The following is a 22,594-nucleotide window of genomic DNA, read 5'->3' on the forward strand; positions in this document are numbered from 1 at the left end:
CAAGAAAAAGTGAAGGGGGAAATGCTACACAGTTTTAAACAACCAGATGTCATGAGAACTCACTCACTACCATGAGAACAGCAAGGGGAAAGTCCATGCCATGATCCAGTCACCTCCCACCAGGCCCCTCCTCCAACATTGAGAATTACAAGTCCACATAAGATTTGGGTGAGGACACAAATCCAAACCGTATCATCCACCCAGTTTATGGTAATCTGTTACAAATGCCATAGAAAACTAATAAGAGATTTGGGTACCAGGAAATGAGATGCTGCTGTAGCAAATGTCAAAAATGTGGAATTGGTTCTGATATTAACTAATGGGTAGAGGCTGGAAAACTTTTAATAACATGATAGAAAAAATGTACATGCCTTTAACAGACTGATAGAAATAAGGATGTTAAAGATGCTACCAGTGAGGACTCGAGAGGAAATGAGAAAAATAGTAGAGGAAATCTGTATCATATTAGAGAATATATACTCTGCCTGTCATTATAAACAGAATGTTGGTAGAAATATGAACATTAAAGGCACACACAGTGAGGAAGCAGAAGGAAATGAGAAATATGTTACTGAAACCAGAGGAAAGATGATCTTCATTATATACTGACATAAAACTTTGCTGAATTGTTTCTTATAGTTGTGTGCGAAGCAGAATTTGTAAGTGATGAACTTACATGTTTAGCTGAGATTTCCAAGCAAAATATTAAAGGTACATCCTGGATTTTTCTTGCTGCTTGTAGTAAAATGTGAGAGGAAATAAATACATTGAGGGAAGTATGGTTAACAGTAACAACAAAAATCAAAACTTGATTTGGAAAAATCTCAGCCTATCCTGATTGCAAGACTTGCTAAAGTTAGAAGATTAACAGTTAATAAAGGATGCTCTGAAGAGAAAGCCAATGACATGGCTAGGTAACCACTGGCTAATGCCATGAAGAAATCTTAAGTTTGAAGTATTCTCTCACACAAAGGGTCCTTTGTAACGATTAAGCTTGTGACTCATGAATCCACTCAACAATCTCAGCAGACTATGAAGTTATCCGGGAGAGGTGTGAGAGGGATTTTCTTGTTTAATGGTGTGAATATCTGTAACATATACAGAACACTCACAAAGTTTTTAAGAATGTTATATCATATCGGGCATGGTGACTCACGCCTGTAATCCCAGTCTTTTGGGAGGCCGAGACGGGCAGATCACGAGGTCAGGAATTCAAGACCAGCCTGACCAACATGGTGAAACCCCATTTCTACTAAAAATACACAAAACAGCCAGATGTGGTGGTGCGTGCCTGTAATCCCAGCCACTTGGAAGGCTGAGGCACAAGAATAGCTTGAACCTGGGAGGCGGAGGTTGCAGTAAGCCTATATTACGCAATTGCACTCCAGCCTGGGTGAAAGACATAGTGACAGAACAGTGAAAAAAAAAATGCCTCTGAAGGCAGATCCTTGGGCCCAGAGGCAGGAGCTACAGAATCACAGCAATTCTACTTCTAAGTATTTATCCAAGAAAAATGAAGACATATGTTCACACAAAGAAGTGTACATGAATGCTCATAGTAAGTTTATTCACAATAGCCAAAAAATCAAAAAAACCTGAATTATCATTTGAAGAAAATAACCAAATTTTGACATATTAATGCAATGCAATACTACTGAACAATAAAAAGGGATTATCTAGAAATATACATAAAATATGAATAGATTTCAAAAACATTATATTGCACAAAAGAAGTCACACATAAACATTTTGTACCATATTGTTCCATTCCCATGAAGTTCTAGAATAGGCAACATTAAATGTGTGGAAGGATTGATTGGAAAGGAGAATAGGGAACTTACTGGCATGCTGGAAATGTTCTCGGTCTTGATGGGTGTGAGTTATAAGGGTGTCTGCATTTGTCAAAACAAATCAAATTGTTCACTTACAATTTGAGAAATTTACTCTATAAATAATAATTCATACTAAAAAATTTCATTCACAAACCCACCATATTAATTAAGATCGTTATTCTTCTTGATGTAACCTTCAAGGGTCCCCTATTTTGTTCAAAATAAAACACAATGTTCATACAAAGCCTAGAAGAATATCCAAAACCTGACCCCACCAACCTTTCTAATATTTCTTCTTCTACTCTTCCTACGAATTCTGCCCCATCCACCCTGGCTTTCAGACTATTTCTTGAATATTCTATGCGCACTCCCAACTCAGGGCTTTTGATCAGCTTTCCCTCTGCATGCGTTCCTCCTCAATTTCTTCAATATTTGTTAACTTTCCACCTTATCGAAGAGGCTTACTCTGTCCATCCTATTTAATTTTTTAATGAGATGCAAGTCATATATCAAAAAATTTACCCCTTTATGGTATACTATAAAGCAGATTTTATTTTATTTGCAAAGTTAGACAACCACTACCTAATTAAGGAAAACCTTCATCACCTTTTAAAGAAATCCTGTATCCATTAGGAATCAATCCAGAATCCTCCCTAGCCATATTTCTGGGAAGTCACTAATCCACTTTCTATTTTTTGCGTATTCTGGACACTTCATATGAAATCACATGATACATAGACTATTGTATCTGGCTATAATGTTTTCATGTTGCAGCATGTAGCAGAAATTTGTTTATTTTTATAGCTTAATAATACTCTACTAAAAAGATATAACACATTTTGTTTATTGTCTATCGCTTGATGGACAACTTGGTTCCTTCAACCTTTTGGTTATTATGAATAATGCTGCTGTGCCCGTCTCTATGCATGTTTCTGCATCAACATATGTTTTAATTTTTCTTCGATCTATACATAGGAGGGGAATTATTGGGTCATAAGTTAAGTCTGGGTTTAAACTTTTCAGGAATTGCCAGACATATTACCAAAGCAGCTGCACTATTTTAATAATAAAATAAATATTATTTTATAAATAGGGTTTCAAGTGATTCTTCTACCTCAGCCTCCCAAGTAGCTGGGACCACAAGTATGTGCCATCATGCCTGGCTAAGTTTTGTATTTTTAGTAGAGATGGGGTTTCACCATATTGGCCAGGCTGGTCTCATACTCCTGACCTCATGATATGCCCGCCTCGGCCTCCCAAAATGCTATGACTACAGGCATAAGGATTCCTCCCTTTGATCCTAGTTTTATGAGTGTTTTTTGTTTGTTTTTTTATCACAAAACAGTGTTGAATTTTATCACGTTTTTTTCTGTGTCAATTGAAACAATCACGTGGTTTTTGTCTATTTTTATATGGTGCATTAAATTAATTGATTCTCCTTTGTGATTTTTTATTAGTCTATTCTTTGCCCCAGCTGTTACCTACTGTCACAGGCAGCCAGTTTCAACAATTGCTTCTCAAAGATTTTAATAAGTGTTCCCAATAAAAAGCCTGTTTACACCTGTTCATACAAGGTAAGCTCCAAGTTAGGTCAAATAAAGACAATCTCATTGCAAGTCTTCCCAGGCACCTTTTGACAGGATGTTATGGTTTGAATTGTGTCCCCAAAAAAATCACAAATAAAGCCTTAAGCCCCAATACCTCAGAATGTGACTGTATTTGGAGATAAGCTTTTAAAGAGGCAACTAAGTTGCAATGAAGTCATTAGGGTAGGCTCTACTAGAGTCTGAGTAGTGTTTTTATATTAAGACTAAATTTAGATACACAAAGAGACAGCAGGAATATGAGTGCACAAAGAAAAGATTATATGAAGAGGCACCAAGAGGGAAGTCATCTGCAAGTCAAGAAGAGAAGTCTAAGAAGTATACAATCCTGTCCTTCAATTTCTAGCCTCCAGAACTGTGAAAAAATAAAATTATGTTATTTAATCTATCTATTCTGCAGTGTTTTGTTATGGCAGCCCTACGAAACTCATACATTCAAGTAATGACAATTTTCCAGAAATGGGGTTTTAAAAGATCTCCAACCCTATCTTGTCCCTCTGTACCAACCAGGCTTTTCATCATGATTGGGAGCTGTTGGTTTTCAAGGCTACCATCAAGCTTGGGGACATGGGAATACTACAATTAAAGACCACAAGCTTGTTGTTCTTAGAAAGATTCATCTATATTTCTTGAATAAACAATCCTTAGATTTGCTGCAAATATATGGTCAATTTCCAGACTTCTGAAAGTTGTTTTTTTTTTTTTATTGCCAGATTTCTTTTTTTTCTCTTGAGATGGAGTCTTGCTCTATTGCCCTGGCGGGAGTGCAATGGTGGGATCTTGGCTCACCACAACCTCCGCCTCCTGGGTTCAAGCAATTCTCCTGCCTCAGCCTCACAAATAACTGGGATTACAGGCATGCACTGCCACCATGCTTGGCTAATTTTGTATTTTTAGTAGAGATGGGGTTTTCCCATGTTGGTCAGGCTGGTCTCGAACTCCCGACTTCAGGTGATCTGCCCACCTCGGCCTCCCAAAGTGCTTGAGATTCATCAGTGTTGCTGTGAGTATATTTACTGGTTCCTTTTTATTGTAATCCTAGTCAGATATATGACAGATATGCTCCAAATATTTCTATTTTCATGTATATCTGGCTTCAAAGATTAGCTGTGCTGTATTTTAGGATCATGAATAAATGTAATGGAGCTAAAAACGGCCTGGGCGTATAATATTGAGAGAAGGCAGTCTGAATGAATAAGAAAAAAAGGGTTTTGAATCAGCAATAGGGCAAGAATTAATATTAGCATGAGTAAAAGGAACATATCCTTAATTATCAAAGGAAGATTATAAAAAACTGCAGAAACAGCTGTTGGAAATGGTAGTGATAATTAAAGGCAGACATAGAGGCTGCTAATACAAAGCAATGGTAAATCTCTGTAACACAATTGAAAGAGATATGCAGGAAAAAAATGGTCAGCTTAGTTGCTCTGATCAAGTAATGAGAGAGATCAAGACTTAGAAGAAATACCCTGAAACAATGACCTTCCCCCCTTTAGTAAAGGATTCGTGACTCTATTAAGAAAGGATTAATGGTTGAATTTCAATTCACATTTCCAGAGTTTGTGAAATGTTGACTGTAATTAGCTTATTGGTTTTATAATTAATTTAACTGCTCTATTCTTCCTAATATAGTTTTTCCCCACATTATGTTTACCGTGTTATTCTCAAATTATTTCTTATATTATTTAAATTTGTCTTTTAAAATTTATGTACAATAAGGCATTCTTTTTGGTATGCAGTTCTATAAACTTTGACAAATACTCAGAGCCATTTAATTCTCACCACAACATGGGTGAATTACTTTTTTAAAGTCCTGGTTTTATACAGCTGTAGAAGGGTGTGTGTGTGTGTGTGTGTGTGTGTGTGGGTGTGTGTGTGTAAGATAAAGGCTAGGGATAGAGACACACTTTTTCCCCAAAATCTTTATGGATTAAAGACTTAAACATAAAAAAAATCATTGAATGTATTCTATGAAAATACGAAACAATATTTCACTACCATTTAATGATGAAGGTTTTGTTAATCATGAAACAAATCATAGGAATTTTTATGAAAACGCTATTATCAGATTTGACTACATAGTTTATAAAAATTCATGTTTGGTAAAAGACACTGTAAACAAAGCTAAATAAATAAGAAGCAATAAAATATTTTGCAATACAGAGGAAGCACAAAAGATTTTGGTCTAGTAGGAGAAATATAGCGTAGTGAAATTATAGTGTAGAACATTAGTCTTGAATTAAGTCAGAAAAAACAGGTACAAATTATAGTGTAGAACATTGTTCTTGAATTAAGTCAGAAAAAACAGATTTATTGCCACATAAAACATAGATGATCTTAAAGCATTTATTCATCCTCTTTCTCCTTATGGCCACATTTGTAAAATTAGCAAAATAATAGTATTTACCTCATAGGATTTTTGGAGGTTCATAATTTCCATTAAAGACTTGTTACAATGATTTGCTCATAGTAAATCCTTAATTAATTTTAGCTATAGTATTACTTTCACTGTTGCTAAATGATTCTGCAAACCAATACGAAAACAGAAAGCAGGCTGTGGGGGTGCCTCAGCCTGTAATTCCTTCACTTCGGAGGCTGGGGTGGGCAGATTACCTGAGGTCAGGAGTTGGAGGCTAGCCTGGCCAACATGATGAAACTCATCTCTACTAAAAATACAAGGGTTAGCTGGACGTGGTAGCCTATATCTGTAATCCCAGCTACTCCGGAAGTGGAGGCAGGAGAATCACTTGAACTCAGGTGGTAGAAGTGGAAGTTGCAGTGAGCCAAGATCATGCCATTGCACTTCAGCCTGGGCAACAGAGCAAGACTCCATCCCAAAGAAAAAAAAAAGACAAAAAAAAAAAAAAACCAGCAAGCAAATTATACAGAAAAAAACAGTAAATTTCATGAACATAAAATCTTCAGAAAATAAAATGCTGATGGCTAATAAGTATACAAAATGTGCTAAACTACATAATTAACCATATACAAGTTTTAAAATGAAATATTAACTTCTATCAAATTAAAAAACATTAAAATTTGATGATGTAAATATATAGATATTTTTATACACTGTGTGAGTCAAGGTCCTCCAAGAATCAGAGACCAAGATATGATTATTCTTATAAGAAATTTATTGAGAGAAATACCTGTGATAGAAAATGGGGAAGGAGCTGGAGGAATCTGGGAGAACGGCCAGACCACAATGCAGGACTGGTTCTGGATGAAAGAGAACAAAGAAGGAAGAATTAAATAAATGTTGGGAGAGGAAGCATTCTAGACTGCATTGTGGTTTAAGAGACTTCTGAAAGATCGTTGGAGAGTCCTTTGGCCAAAATCCCCCATCAGAGCAGCCCTTCATGTCTTAGGAATGGGCTTGTCTTAGAATCTCTATTGTGCTCAATTGTTTACTGGCTAGAAGCACCCCTTAGGAAGAGTGGTCTGTGCACAGCACAAGTACAGTGATGGATTTCTAAGTGCTGCAACCGGGCCACAGTTCAGTCACACTCCATTCCACCAGAGACATAAGAAGCACATTTTCATGGCACTATGCATGGTGTATTAGTCCATTCTCTCACTGCTATAAACAAATAACCGAAATTGGGTAATTTATAAAAGAAAGAGGTTTAATTGACTCACAGTTCCACATTGCTGGGGAGGCCTCAGGAAACTTACATTTATGATGGAAGGCAGAGGAGAAGCAGGCACCTTCTTCACAGAGCAGGAGGACAGAGTGAGTGCAAGCAGGGGAAATGCCATATGCTTATAAAACTATCAGATCTCATGAGACTCGCTCATTATCATGAGAACAACATGGGGGAAACCACTCCTATGATCCCGTTACCTGCACCTGTCCCCACCCTTGACATGTGTGGGTTATACAGATTACAACTGAAGATGAGATTTTGAGTGGGGACACAGTCAAACCATATCAAATGGCAACATATATTTATTTATATATCTGTAGGTCATTTTGGCAGTAGCTTTTATATTTGGAATGTTCATTTCCTTTCACTTGGCAGTTCTACCTCTAAGAATTTATCCTTCAAAAATATACAACTATATATAAATATATATATGTATATATATATATATATATATATATATATACACATGATTAATTACATGGATTCTCATTCAGCTAATGACTTGCTGCTGAAACATAGAAATCTGAATTTTAAAAATACAAAATAAGTAAAAACATAAATTAATAAATTAAAAATAAATTTTTTAAAGAAATATATACCATATAAAAATGTACCCAAAGTAATGTTTGCTGCATCATCACATGTCATTGTTGAAAATTAGAATCAGTTTAAAGGTTAATCACAAGGGGGTTGGAAAAGTAACATATAGCATTGAATATGATATTGTCAAGATATATGTACATTGAAAGGAATACAAGAGATAGTATTGAGCAATAATAGATTACAAGGCCGGGCGCGGTGGCTCACGCCTATAATCCCAGCACTTTGGGAGGCCAAGGCTGGTGGATCACGAGGTCAAGAGATCGAGACCATCCTGGCCAACATGGTGAAACCCCGTCTCTACTAAAAATACAAAAATTAGCCGGGCATGGTGGTACACGACTGTAGTCCCAGCTACTCGGGAGGCTGAGGCAGGAGAATTGCTTGAACCCAGGAGGCGGAGGTTGCGGTGAGCCGAGATCGTGCCATTGCCCTCCAGTCTGGGTAACAACAGTGAAACTCCATCTCAAAAAAAATAAAAATAAAAATAAAAATAAATAATAGATTACAAATAGGATGTCTCCTGTGAACTTTCACGCCTATGAAAAAGAAATAAAACCAAGTAAGTGGAATAAAAGTGTTCATCTTTCTGAATATAAGATGAAATTTTAGCTCAGTATTTTGTCTCGTAGAGAAAATGAAACATAAAGTTGTTCTCATAGTAGAGAACCCTTCTTAATTACTTTATTTTGAACAACTACTTGGAAAAAATACATGAATCTCAAATGTCTTTGGTCAATGTTAGTTTTGTGTGTTAGCAGAAATTAGCCAGAATTTATAAGAAAACAAGGGGAGACAAAAAAAAAAACCACTGATTTTTAAATTATCATCTATGAATAGGAGAGATGACCGCACAATTATAGATTCTGAATACCAAGTATAAACAAGCCTTTACAGGACTACTTTAGAAACAAATATGTTGTCAGTGGTTTTATTAGGAATTTTATTGTGAATAACAGATCATACTTATAACTTGGGGTAAAATTTTGAGTGATAGCATCATATGCAGATTCAAAAGTGCTTTCTTTAAAATATCTTAGATAGAAGTGATTATGTTGTGTTCTAGAAAACTGTCAGGTCTCTCAAGAAAAAAATCTTTAGTGATAACAACAAATGTTAAATTTGCCAGTAAAGTGTGAATAAAATTGTTTTATAAAACATGAGAGGCTGGGCATGGTGGCTCAAGACCAAGCACTTTTGGTGTCAGAGGCGGGCAGGTCACAAGGTCAAGAGATTGAGACCATCCTGGCCAACATGGTAAAACCCCATCTCTACTAAAAATCCAAAAATTAGCTGGGCATGGTAGCACAAGCCTGTATTCCCAGCCACTTGGGAGGCTGAGGCAGGAGAATTACTTGAACCCAGGAGGTGGAGGTTGCAGTGAGCCGAAATTGCACCAGTACACTCCAGCCTGGTGACAGAGCGAGACTCCATCTCAAAAAAAAAAAAAAGAAAAAGAAAAAGAGATAATATAACATTATATTATACCTAAATCAGCATTGTGTGTTTATTGTACAAACCAATAGATTGGGTGATATAAAGGATAATAGAGAGAAGTATGAAAGAGACCTTACCCCAAAGGGCATACTATATTGTTGAATCATCAAAAACATTCATGAATTTTTTAAATATATATTTGTAATTAATTTAATAAATACTTGCAAAGTAAATAAGGAGACATCATCTTATTTGATTGCTATTTACCTAATTTTCTATATTCAAGCTAGCCATATACTCTTTAGAAAAAATTATCCTTAAGAAAATAGAGTGAGGGCATGGTGGCTCAAGCCTGTAATCCCAGCATGTTGGGAGGCCAAGGTGGGCGCATCACGAGGTCAAGAGATCGAGACCATCCTGGCCAACATGGTGAAACCCCATTTCTACTAAAAATACAAAAATTAGCTGGGCATGGTGGTGTGCGCCTGTAGTCCCAGCTACTTGGTAGGCTGAGACAAGAGAATTGCTTGAACCCAGGAGGCGGAGGTTGCAGTGAACCAAGATTGTGCCACTGCACTACAGCGTGGTGACTGGCAACAGATTGAGACTCTGTCTCAAAAAAAAAAAAAAAAAAGAAATAGAAACATTTCTTACATTCAAAATTATCTTATAATTGAATTTGTATGGAAAATGCCCCAGCCCTTCAGGAATCTGCTTCATTTCTCATATGGGCAGAAGAATAAGGTTGAAAGGCTTTTTTTGCTGTTATTATTGTTTGTACCAGTTTTCTATTGCTACCAAAACATGTCACAAAGCCAGTGGCTTAAAACAGCACAATGTATTATCATATATCTCTGTAGGTCATAAACACAACACAGATCTCATTAGGCTCAAATCAAGGCATCATCAGGGCTGCATTCCTTTCTGAAGGCTATAGGGGAAAATCCATTTTCTTGCCTTCTCTGGCTTCTAGAAGCCATCTGCGTTCCTTGGTTCATGGCCCTTTTCCTCCACCTTCAAAGCCAACAACATCAAATATACTTCTCATGCTACCATAGTTGGTTCTCTGCTTTAAAAGACTCATGAAATTAGATAGGATTTACCTGGAGAATCCAGAATAATCTTCCCATCACAAGCTTCTTAACCTGAATCACAGATGCAAAATCACTTTTGCCATGCAAAGCAATGTATTCACAGGTTCTGAGGATTAGGACACATACATCTTTCAGGGGCCATTATTGTGCTTTCCACACTTTTACTTAAAAATGAAACTTAAATTAGTTATGAATTCATGTTATTTTCAGATTCATTTCAATAGAAAAACATATACCAACAAATCTGCATTGTGTGCTTATTGTGCAAATTAATGGATTGGGTGCTATTAGATATAATAGAGAGAAGTGCTAAAGAGATCCTAAAGAGCATTCTATATGTTTGCATTGTCAGAAACATTCATGAAAAGACAATTAACAATAAAAGCCTATGTGCTAAGTGTCACTTTATCTTTTAAACAATGTTTATTGAGTACCTACTATGCTTTTCTAAGCTCTGATAATACAATGAGAGAAAACAACACAATGTCTCTACCTTCATGAAGTTTATGTTCATACAGGGAAAAGAGGCAATAAGAAAAGAAACTGTGAAAAATAAATAACATTTGGGGACCCCAAACTCAGTATGCCAAAGGGAAGAGTTAAACTTGGGAGATGAGTCATGCAAAAACTGCCTTCCTTTTATTCCCAAACAGATAGCTACAACAATAGAAGGCCACCTATGTCCCAGGGGGCCTCCTTTACAAATTGCTCACAAGGAAGTTTTTTGTGGGCCTTAAAATCTTTACCCTAAAGCAGAATTTTGTTGAATATCGCCCTGACAGTATAAATTGACAACTTGTCTTCACAGGTGTGTCACAAAGACTGGAAATCATCCCTCCACTCACCCTAAGAAAAATGCAAGTTTGACTTCCCCTTCCCTGTGTTTACTTTATCTTATGTTAAATGCATATTTACTGACAGTGAGATAAATGCATAATTGGTTGTTCCTCTTTTCCCTCCTGTCTACCCTCCCTTTTAAATACTGAAATTCTCAAATCATCTTTGGAGAAAGCATTGGGCTACAGATGTTACTCAGGCACATCCTGAACCTTGGCAAAATAAATCTCCAAATTGATTAAGATCTGTCGTGGACCCTTTTTGGTTTACAAATTTAATAGATATACTGTAATATTAAGCAGAAATAAGTGCTATGGAGGAAAATAAAGTAGGTTAAGGGGATAGAAGAGATGGAATAGCTATTCCAGAAAGGTTAGTAGTCATCTTTGAAAGCTGAATAAATGAATGAATGAATGAATGAATGAATGACTGTTACAGAGAAATACTGTATGACTTCACAGTACGGCAATGATCTCTCTTGACTAGAGTAATCCCAAAGACTTCATACTAAAAAATAGAACATATATCTTTGGAGGATAAGTAGGGTTTTAATAAGTAGCACAATATTTCTCAGTGTGATATATGTATCATCTTCATGAGAATCCACTGCTAAAGTTGCAGATTCTCAGGTGCCACCAATAGACCTACTAAATCAGAACCTCTGTGGATGGAGTTTAGGGATATAACCAGGTGATTCTTACCTACACTGAATTGTGAAAGAACATCAAGACAGAGTCTTAAACCACTAAAACTTAAAATAAAACATGTAGCCCATGCCATGCTTGGGAGGATTAGTGAGTAGACTAAACTGGTGAAACAGATGGTCAGAACCGGAAGGATGTTTTCTACCTGGCCGAGAAGTTTAAACTCTTTATAGACCGATGAACCATCAAGTATTAATCATCAGGCAATTAACATAAAAAGCAATATTTTAGGATATCAGCAACCTTTAAGACTAGTAGTGACGTGTACAGGATGGACTGAAAGTAAAGGTATCAATTATGAGGAAAAATGTGATAAATCTATGGCAGTGGTACACACTTGAGGCATTAAGCATCAGAGTCAGGTTGACTTCAATAATAATCAAAGGAGAAGAATAGATACGGAGGACATTATGAGGTAAGTAAAAATGAGACATTGTACTTTTTTTGATTGTGAGAATGAGGGAAGCGTCAGAAATGACTCAGACTTTGAACCTAGGTAACTGGCTAAATGGGTTTGCTGATTATTATGGAACACCATTACCTAGCTTGATGGGACAATACTCAGAAATGATTATATAATAGTGTAGGAGGAAAAAGCTATTACCTTCTTCCTGCAATTTTTCTAAATTTGCCAGTAATCAAAGAAATATGATTAGAGCCCTCTTGTACTTCTATCCAGGTTAACATGTGAAATAACTCTCTGCTTTTGGGAATCAATGTGCAAGAAAAAAAACACTTAATATTGAAGAAAATTGAAACTAGTCCTTTCCACAATTGTTAGTAATTTATTAGCTAAGGAGGAAATGGAATCTAATTATAGCTTTATGTTTGTCAGTATTACTAGCATTTTGGAGAAAACCTGTACTATTTCATGTTTGCTTCTTCAGTTATAGTACATATTCTTAAACATAATCACACACTAAGAAATAATTACTATTGTTTAGCAAATGATAGTAATTATGTCTTTCAATAATTTTTAATTAAAAAATTATGTCTTTCAATTACCTAGTAATCCATGTAAAGCAAACTTCATTAAAATAAAACTTTCTAAAGGTTGAAGCACACATTTTTCTAAACCAAGATATAGTAGGATATGCTCAAAGATAAGAAACAGGTAATATGGTGAACAAAATATATATATAAAAATATATATATATTTTGTTCACCATATTAATGGTTTTGGAATTACCTGTGCTTATCAAAACACATTGGGCAATATGTTGTTACTACTCTAGAAAACTATCATGTCTGTTTTCACATCTTGCTTTTTATATAGTTTACTTTCTCTGTTTCACTTTGAAGACAAATCATAGGATTCTCTCTCTTCCCATAACTTTCTACTTCGAGAGAAATAGCTAACAACTAGAATAAGCAAAACTATACCTCTATTTTCTTCCGAGGTCAAACCCACAGAGAAACTACAGTTGGTATTGTTGGGTTTTCATGTGATTACTTGTCTTCTCATGTGAAACATGAATACACAGCCGGGCGCAGTGGCTTATGCCTGTAATCCCAGCACTTTGGGAGGCCGAGGCAGGTGGATCACGAGGTCAGAAAATCGAGACTATCCTGGCTAACATGGTGAAACCCCAACTCTACTAAAATTAGAAAAAATTAGCCGGGCATGGTGTTAGGCGCCTGTAGTCCCAGCTACTTGGGAGGCTGAGGCAGGAGAATCGCTTGGACCCGGGAGGCGGAGGTTGCAGTGAGCCAAGATCGTGCCACTGCACTCTGGCCTGGGTGACAGAGGCTCTGTCTAAAAACAAAACAAAACAAAAAAAACTGAAACATGAATACACATAATGGAGAATGGGTTCAGCTTCCTGTAATGGCCAAGTGGCTCCTTTCAGAACAATCCTTGTACAAATAACACTATCAATTCTGAATAAAATATTTTTTTTGATTAAGGCATTGGATTATGGATAAAAGCAAGCAGGAACTGGAGTAGATTTGACAGTTGTGAGGAAGTTAAGTTATGAGGTGATATTTCTTTTTCTTTTAATAGCTTTTAGCCTTACGGCAGTCCCCAATCTGTGTCAGCCTTATGGATAATGCCCTGACAGAAATGCTGTAGTATAACAGGCTTGAAAAATGAGAGTAAGTAGTTCTGGACAACCACAGCTACTGACAGTGAGGGGGAAAAAAATCACAGACAAAAAGAAGCCAGAAAGGGAGATGCTCAATTTTTTTCTTTTTTTTTTGAGACGGAGTCTTGCTCTGTCGACCAGGCTGGAGTGCAGTGGCTTGATCTCGGCTCACTGCAACCTCCAGGTTCAAGCCATTCTCCTGCCTCAGCCTCCCGAGTAGCTGGGATTACAGGTGCATGCTGCCACGCCTGGCTAATTTTTATATTTTTAGTAGAGGCGAGGTTTCACCATGTTAATCAGGCTGGTCTCAAACTCTTGACCTCATGATCCACCCACCTTGGCCTCCCAAAGTGCTAGGATTACAGGTGTGAGCCACTGAGCCTGATTGAGATGCTCAAATATTATGAATAGATTCTGCCTAAATCTCTGGCTGACCCTTGAACTATACAAGGGTGAGGAGGACTATAAGGAGCTAAGCCAAAATAAAAGAACTGACTTGAATCTGAGCTGCCTACCCACCACAGGAAAGACATTTTTTCACATTACGAGTTCAGCGAAGTAAAAAGAGTTTTTGTAAATGAATATTCTTTAGGAAAACATAAAAATAAAAATCAGAATCTTCACAAGATTTGCAACTTCAAGGTACAATTCAAAATATTAAGAATATGAAGTATCAGAGAGAAAAAAATTATCAATCCCAAAAAAAGGAAAATTAATGGAAACTAACCCCAAGATTTTGTAACTATGTAATAATTATAAAGACATCAAGAGTGGATGCACGTAACCATGGAACTTTTTTTTTTTAGATGAAGTCTTGCTCTGTCGCCCAGACTGGTGTGCAGTGGCCCGATCTTGGCTCATTGTAACCTCCTCCTCCTAGGTTCAAGTGATTCTCCTGCCTCAGCCTCCCGAGTAGCTGGGACTACAAGCGCACACCACTACACCTGGCTAATTTTTTCTTTTCTTTGTGTGTGTGTGTGTATTTTTGGTAGAGACAGGGTTTCACAATGTTAACCTCAAGATTTTGTAACTATGTAAAAATTATAAAGACATCAAGAGTGGATGCACGTAACCATGGAACTTTTTTTTTTAGATGAAGTCTTGCTCTGTCGCCCAGACTGGTGTGCAGTGGCCCGATCTTGGTTCACTGTAACCTCCTCCTCCCAGGTTCAAGTGATTCTCCTGCCTCAGCCTCCCAAGTAGCTGCGACTACAAGCGCACACCACTACACCTGGCTAATTTTTTCTTTTCTTTGTGTGTGTGTATGTGTGTGTGTATTTTTGGTAGAGACAGGGTTTCACAATGTTTGCCAGGCTGCTCTTGAACTCCTGACCTCAAGTGATCTGCCCTCCTTGACCTCCCAAAGTGCTGGGATTACAGGCAGGAGCCACCGCACGCAGCCTCATGACCACGAGACTTAGATGAAGCCCACAGATCATAGTTCTCCCAAATATGTAGCACATTCTCAAGGACAAAGCTAACACTGCTTCGTTATACAAAAACTATCCTGTGATTTGAATACATAGTTCGAAATTACGTCTTAGGTGCATTTTAAATTACTTACCTTGGGAGTGCATTTTTGAGGAGAATAATACATGAATGATTCTTTGGAGCTCACTTCTGATTCAAAGGGATTTGGTTCACTTTTTTCATTCCAATATAAATGAAAATAGGCTGGGCACGGTGGTGCATGCCTGTAATCCCAGCACTTTGGGAGGTCGAGGTGGGCAGATCACTTGAGGCCAGAGTTCAAGACCAGCCTGGCTAACATGGTGAAACCCCACCTCTACTTAAAAAATAATAATAATACAAAAATTAGCCAGTCATGGTGGCGCACACCTGTAGTCCAAGCTACTCTGGAAGCTAAGGCAGGAGAATTGCTTGAACCCAAGAGGCGGAGATTGCAGTGAGATGAGATCGTGCCACCGCATTCCAGCCTGGGCAACAGAGCAAGACTCCCTCTCAAGATAAAAAGAAAAAGAAGAAGAAGAAAGAAAATAAAAGAAATTTTAAAATTCTGAAGTCATTGATGTAGATCTATACTACCTCCGGATGGTCACTAACGAGATCAATTATCTCAGTTATAGCAGTTCAAAATGTCGTCTTATTAGTATATAATACAAAAAAGTTCCCTTATCCGAATGCCAATTAACTGACTTGGGAAAATAATAAATGTTCTCTATTTCCCCTATGAAGCATTCTAACTGATGCCCACTGCAAGCTAAATACTCATTGCTAGTTGGTTGTACTCACTACCTTCACATGCTTCTCCTTCCGCCTTCTGAATTTGATGCTTACCAACAGTCTGTTGTTTATTCCAAAACTTATTTCTGTCAGTTGTACATGTTAACGTGTTAAGTAGTTTAAGGCAATATTGTGTAAAGTGATAAGATAGAATGCAAAACCAGAGTTGTTCTTTCTATAAAAACTAACCTGAATGCTTTGAAAAATATTATTAAAAGTATATCTTTAAACAATGTTTTTGAATTTGGTGTAGATGAGAATGGCAACTATAGGGAAAATTTATTAACATTTTAAAAATTTCTAAACTCAGATTGCTTGCCAATTTTCTTTAAGTCCCTTACACTTAAAAGAAACTCAGTTGTAAAAAATAACTTGATTTATATATTTTTGAATAGTTCATATAAGAACAATAATGTGAAACTCAAATAATTGATCTATATACTCAAAGGAAAAGCCCTATGTTAAAAAAAAAAAGCCAAATTTATATTTCATATTTTAAACATCATGGCACATTCCACCATTTTTATATTTCCTCAATTTTGCTTACTTAAAAACAGAAACCAATAAACTACTACCATGACATAAAAGAAAAAAAATAAAGATTTATCAATGCCCTTTGATGTGTTATTATAAAGCTATTGTTACCAGAAAAAATTCTGGAGAAGAACTATTATATTATCCGTATCCCCCATTCAACACCATTTTAATAACATAAAATATGTGCTTTCAAAATGGAGAAGTCATGTGAATAAATATAGTTTTCAGTTATCATTGTCCAACTCCACTTTTCTCCTATTAGCATATTATTATTATTCTTTAATTTGGCATGATTATAATAGTAAAACAAATTGTGTAGAAAGCTTTATAATGATCAAAATAATAGCTAGCATTTATAGAGTCTTTATGCCAGGTATCTTGCTAAGTACTTTATAGGAATAAATCACCTTTAATTTTCTCAACTCTCAAACTAACTTTCAAATGAAAGTTATTGAAATGAAATGCAACAAACTGTCATTGAATAGCCTATAAGGCCTATTTTTGTATCAAATATATATAATAATGAGGCATCTCAGTACCTATTTCCCGAGTGAGTAATCCAGTATAATATAAATACCTTGCTGTTTGGGGAAGAAAACAATGCAAAGTAATGAAAGTTCTTAGGCTTAAAAAAAGTAAGCACATTGCAGGGAGTAGTATCTTCTTTAATAGAATGCATGGAACAATCAAATTTAAGACCACAGATAAAATTAAGGAAATGTATTTCGCCAAAGGATACAGACAAGCCTGGACAACATAGTGAAACCCCCTCTCTACTAAATATACAAAAATATTAGCCAGGCATGGTTGCAGGCACCTGTAGTCCCAGCTATTTGGGAGGCTGAGGTAGGAGAATCCCTTGAACCCGGGAGGCAGAGTTTGCAGTGAACTGAGATCAGGTCACTGCACTCTAGGCTGGGTGACAGAGCGAGACTCCATCTCAAAAAAAAAAAAAAACTCATATGTGCACTCCATAAAAGAGTCAGCATTTGGGTATCTGTTACACAGAGGGCACAGAGAGCCAGTGTTTGATAGAAAATCAGCAACGACAACAACTGCTAAAATGTATATGTTGAAATTCCAACCCCCAAGGTGATAGTATTAGAAGGCAAGGACTTTGGGAGGTCATGAGGGTGGAACCCTTATAGATGGGATTAGTGCCCTTATTAAAAAAATCCTTAGGCTGGGCAAGGTGTCTCATGCCTGTAAGCCCAACACTTCGGGAAGCTGAGTTGGGCAGATCACTTGAGGTCAGGAGTTTAAGACCAGCCTGTCCAACATCGTGAAACCTCATCTCTACTAAGAAAGATACAAAAATTAGCCAGGCCTGGTGGTGGGCACCTGCAATCCTAGCAACTTGGGAGGCTGAGGCAAGAGAATCGTTTGAATGCGGGAGGCGGAGGTTACACTGAGCTGAGATTGCACCACTGCACTGTAGCCTGGGTGACAGAGAGAGAGACTCCATCTCAAAAAAAAAAAAAAAACAAAAAGGAAGAAAGAAACTTCAGAGTTCCTTTTCCCCTTGCCCCATGTGAGGACCCAGCAAGAAGGCTGTCTGCAACCTGAAAGATGGCACTCATCAGAACCTGATTATGCTGGCACCCTCATCTCACCTGGTCTGTGGTGTGATGTTATAGCAGTCTGAATGAACTGAGAGAACACCAAAAGTCTGCAAAATGCTGTCAGTTAATTAAAGAGACAGTCTCTTCTCATGCCCCCTTCCCCAAAACCTTCGTGTAATCAACAGGAAAGAAGCAGAAAAAAACTAAGAAGAAAAAGGACATCACAGGCTACTGGTAGAGTATGATGTCTCTCCACTCTAGGCCTTGGAGCTCTATGTAATTAGATACGAGACTGAAGTTTGAAACTGGACTAGACTTTTTTTTTTAAACTGTGAATTATATTGCACACACAAATGTTGTAAAATGTATCCATGCAGTTTTAAGAATAATAGTAAAATAAACACATGCATAGCTGTCACCCAGGATAAGGTAATAAGGCAACACTGTTTAGGAGGCCCCTGTGTGCTCCTGCCATATCTCATTTCCTTCCTTCAACCCTTTACCATTTTTTTGTTTGTTTGTTTGTTTGTTTGTTTTTATTTTTTTGAAACGGAGTTTCGCTCTTATTACCCAGGCTGGAGTGCAATGGCGCGATCTCGGCTCACCGCAACCTCCGCCTCCTGGGTTCAGGCAATTCTCCCGCCTCAGCCTCCTGAGTAGCTGGGATTACAAGCACACGCCACCATGCCCAGCTAATTTTTTGTATTTTTAGTAGAGACGGGGTTTCACCATGTTGACCAAGATGGTCTCAATCTCTTGACCTCGTGATCCACCCGCCTCGGCCTCCCAAAGTGCTGGGATTACAGGCTTCTGTTGCCCAGGCTGGAGTGAAATTACTAAGTCATATGGAAGGTGTCTATTTCACATTGTAAGAAACTGACAAACTGGAAAGTGGTTGTGTGAAAGTTCCATTTGCTGCATATCTTTGCAAACATTTGATAGTTTCAGACTTTCATTTTTTAGATATGTAGTGTTATCTCATTGTAATATTTTATAGTTTCTTTCTACATTTTTTCTTTGGCCAATGAGCTATTTAAAACTATATTATTTACAGTTGGGGATTTTCAAAGTATCTTATTATTAGTGATTTCTAATGAAATGCCATCGTGTTCTATGAACATAATTTTTAAATTTAATTCATAATTTTTAAAGGTAATATTATTTATTTTTATTACTAATATTTTTTAACAAATCATAATAGTAAACATTCAGGGGGTACACAGTGTGATGTTTTGATATATGTATGAAATGTGGATAATTAGATCAAACTAATAAACATATCCATCATCTGGCTTATTTATCATTTTATATGGGGAGACATTTACTCTCAGTTATTTTGAAATACATAGTACATTATCATTGCCTATAGTCACTCTGCTATGCAGTACATCTCAAAACCTATTCCTTGTGTATTTCTGAAATTTTATACCCTTTTAACAATGACTTTCCATTCTTTTTCCCCCCATCCCACTCCCCCAGCCTCTGGTAACTACTATTCCATTCTCCTCTGTGCCTACTTCTATAAGTTCCACTTTTTTAGAATCCATATATAAATAAGTGAGATCATGTAGTATTTGTTTTCTGTTCCTGGCTTACTTCATTTAGCTAATGTCCTCCAGATATATCCATGATGTCAAAATAACTAGATTTTCCCCTTAAGAAGTTTGAATAGCATTCCATTGTGTTTATATACCACAGTTTCTCTATCCATTTATCTGTTGACTAAAACTTAGGTTGATTCCACATCTTGGCAATTAGGAATAACGCTACAAAGAGCATGGGAGTAAAGATATCCTGTATTAGGTTCATTCTCAGGCTGTTATCTGAAACTGGGTAATTTATAAAGAAAAGAGGTTTAATTGACTCGCAGTTCCACAGGCTATACAGGAAGTATGACTGGGAGCCCTCAGGAAACTTACATGGCAGAAAGTGAAGGAGAAACAAGCACATGTCACCATGGTGGAATAGGAGAGAGAAAGCGAAGGGGGATGTGCTATATACTTTCAAACAGGGGGATGTGCTATATACTTTCAAACAACCAGATCTTGTGAGAACTCACTATCACGAGAAAAGCAAGGGAAAATCCGCCCCCATGATCCAATCGCCTCCTACCAGGTCCTTCCCCCAACATTGGGAATTACAATTTAACATGAGATTTAAATGGGGACAAAGAGCCAAACCATATCATATTCCTTCAACATAATTTCAGTTTTTTGGATATAGAGCCAGAAATAGGATTACTGGACTATATTAAAGTTCTATTTTTAGTTTTTTGAGAAACCTCTATTCAGTTTTTCATAATGGCTGTACTAATTTACATTCTTACCAACAATGTATAAGAGTTTCCTTTTCTCTGCATCCTTGCCAGCACTTGTTAATTTTTATCTTTCTGATAATAGCTGTTTTAACTGGGATGAGATGATGCCTCATTGTGGTTTTGATTTGCATTTTTCTAATGATCAGTGATTCTGAATGTTTTCTCATGTACCTGTTAGCCATTTTTATGTCTTGTTTTTGGAAATGTCCATTCAGGTCCTTTGCCCATCTCTTAATTGGGTTATTTGTTTTCCTGCTATTGAGTTGTATGAGTTCCTTACACATTTTGGATATTAACCTATTATCAGATGTGTGATATGCAAATATTTTCTCCCATTTTATAGGCTGTCTCTTCACTTTGTTAATTGTTTCCTTTGCTGTGCAGATTTTTACTTTGATACAATTCTATTTGACCATTTTTGCTTTTGTCACCTGTGCTTTCAAGGTCAAATCCAAAAAAACCATTGCGCAGTCCAATGTTGTGAAACTTTTTCTATATGTTTTCTTCTAGTGGTTTTACAATTTCAAGTCCTATATTTAAGTCTTTAATTCATTTTGAGTTTATTTTTATAGATGTGGTGAGACAAAGGTCCAATTTCTTTCTTCTATATGTGAATATCTGGTTTTCCCAACACCATTTATTGAAGAGACTTTTCTTTTCCTGTTATGTGTTCTTGTCACCACTACAAAAAAAAAAGTCAATTTACTATAAATGTGTGGGTTTACTTCTGGACTATCTATACTGTTCCGTTGGTTGATGTGTGTATTTTTATGCCAGTACCATGCTGTTTTGATAATAATAACTTTATAATAGGTTTTAAATTGGACACTGTGAGGCCTCCAGTTTTGTCCTTTTGCACAAGATTGTTTTGGCTATTTGGGGACTCTTGTGGCTCCATATGAATTTAAAAATTGCTTTTCAATTCTTAAAAAAATTGGAATTTGTCATTATAGATGTCTTTTACCTCCCTGGTTAAATTTATACTTAAGGGTTTAATCGTGTTTTTGTTGTTGTTTGTTTTTTTATTTGTTTTTCTATTGTAAATGGGATTTTTTGGAGGGTAGTTCATTACTGATATATAGAAATCCTCCTAATTTTTGTATGTTGATTTTTCATCCTGAAACTATACTGAATTCATTTATCTGTTCTAACTTTGTTTTGTGGAATCCTTAGAGATTTTATACATGGCATCATGTTATCAGCAAAAAAAAAAAAAAAAAAAAAAAAAAAATTTCAATTCTTCCTTTTCTGTTAAGGATACCATTTAATTCTTTCTCCTGTCTAATTGCTCTGGGTAGGACTTCCAGTACTATGTTGAAAAGAAGTGGTGAGATAAAGATAATTTTAGATTGAAAATATTTCATATATAAAATTTGTTGTCTTTTGGCTCAGAATTTGGTCTTGCTGGAAAGTCTATATGCATTTGAAAAAAATGTGTATTCTGAGTTTTGGTTTTACTGCCCCATGAATATCAATTACCGCAAGCTGGTTAATAGCACTGCACCAATCTTTTTTTTTTTTTGCCAATCAGTTTGAGCTTATGAGGTTGCTCAGGTTAGCCTTGAACTGATGACCTCACCTTCGTGAGCGCCATGAGCTCCGGCGGGAGCCACTTTGGACCCCGGCACTGCACCAATCTTATATCATTAGTGAAATTTATTTACACTAGTTCTTTCAGTTAAAGAGAGATGTGTACAAATCTCCAGCAATATTTTTTTTTTTTTTTTTTTTTTTTTTTTTGAGACGGAGTTTCGCTCTCGTTACCCAGGCTGGAGTGCAATGGCACAATCTCGGCTCACTGCTACCTCCGCCTCCTGGGTTCAGGCAATTCTCCTGCCTCAGCCTCCCAAGTAGCTGGGATTACAGGCACGCACCACAATGCCCAGCTAAGTTTTTGTATTTTTAGTAGAGACGGGGTTTCACCATGTTGACCAGGATGGTCTCAACCTCTTGACCTCATGATCCACCCGCCTCAGCCTCCCAAAGTGCTGGGATTACAGGCTGGAGCCACCGTGCCCGGACAATATTTTTTATATTTCTCTATTTCTCCTTTAATTTCTGTTGATTTTTACTTTATGAATTTTGAGTCTCT

The 22,594-nt window shown here is 36.7% G+C and overlaps 1 non-coding gene across 1 annotated transcript; it reads left to right on the plus strand.

Moving 5' to 3' along the window:
- The first annotated feature begins 7,545 nt into the window (after positions 1 to 7,545).
- LOC118150800 (small nucleolar RNA SNORD30) lies at positions 7,546 to 7,615 on the plus strand. The gene has a single exon (XR_004738936.1). It is a non-coding gene; the product is annotated as a small nucleolar RNA SNORD30 (small nucleolar RNA).
- Positions 7,616 to 22,594: the final 14,979 nt, after the last annotated feature.

The sequence above is a fragment of the Callithrix jacchus genome, chromosome X (assembly GCF_049354715.1).
Source record: "Callithrix jacchus isolate 240 chromosome X, calJac240_pri, whole genome shotgun sequence".
Classification (NCBI taxonomy): domain Eukaryota; kingdom Metazoa; phylum Chordata; class Mammalia; order Primates; family Cebidae; genus Callithrix; species Callithrix jacchus.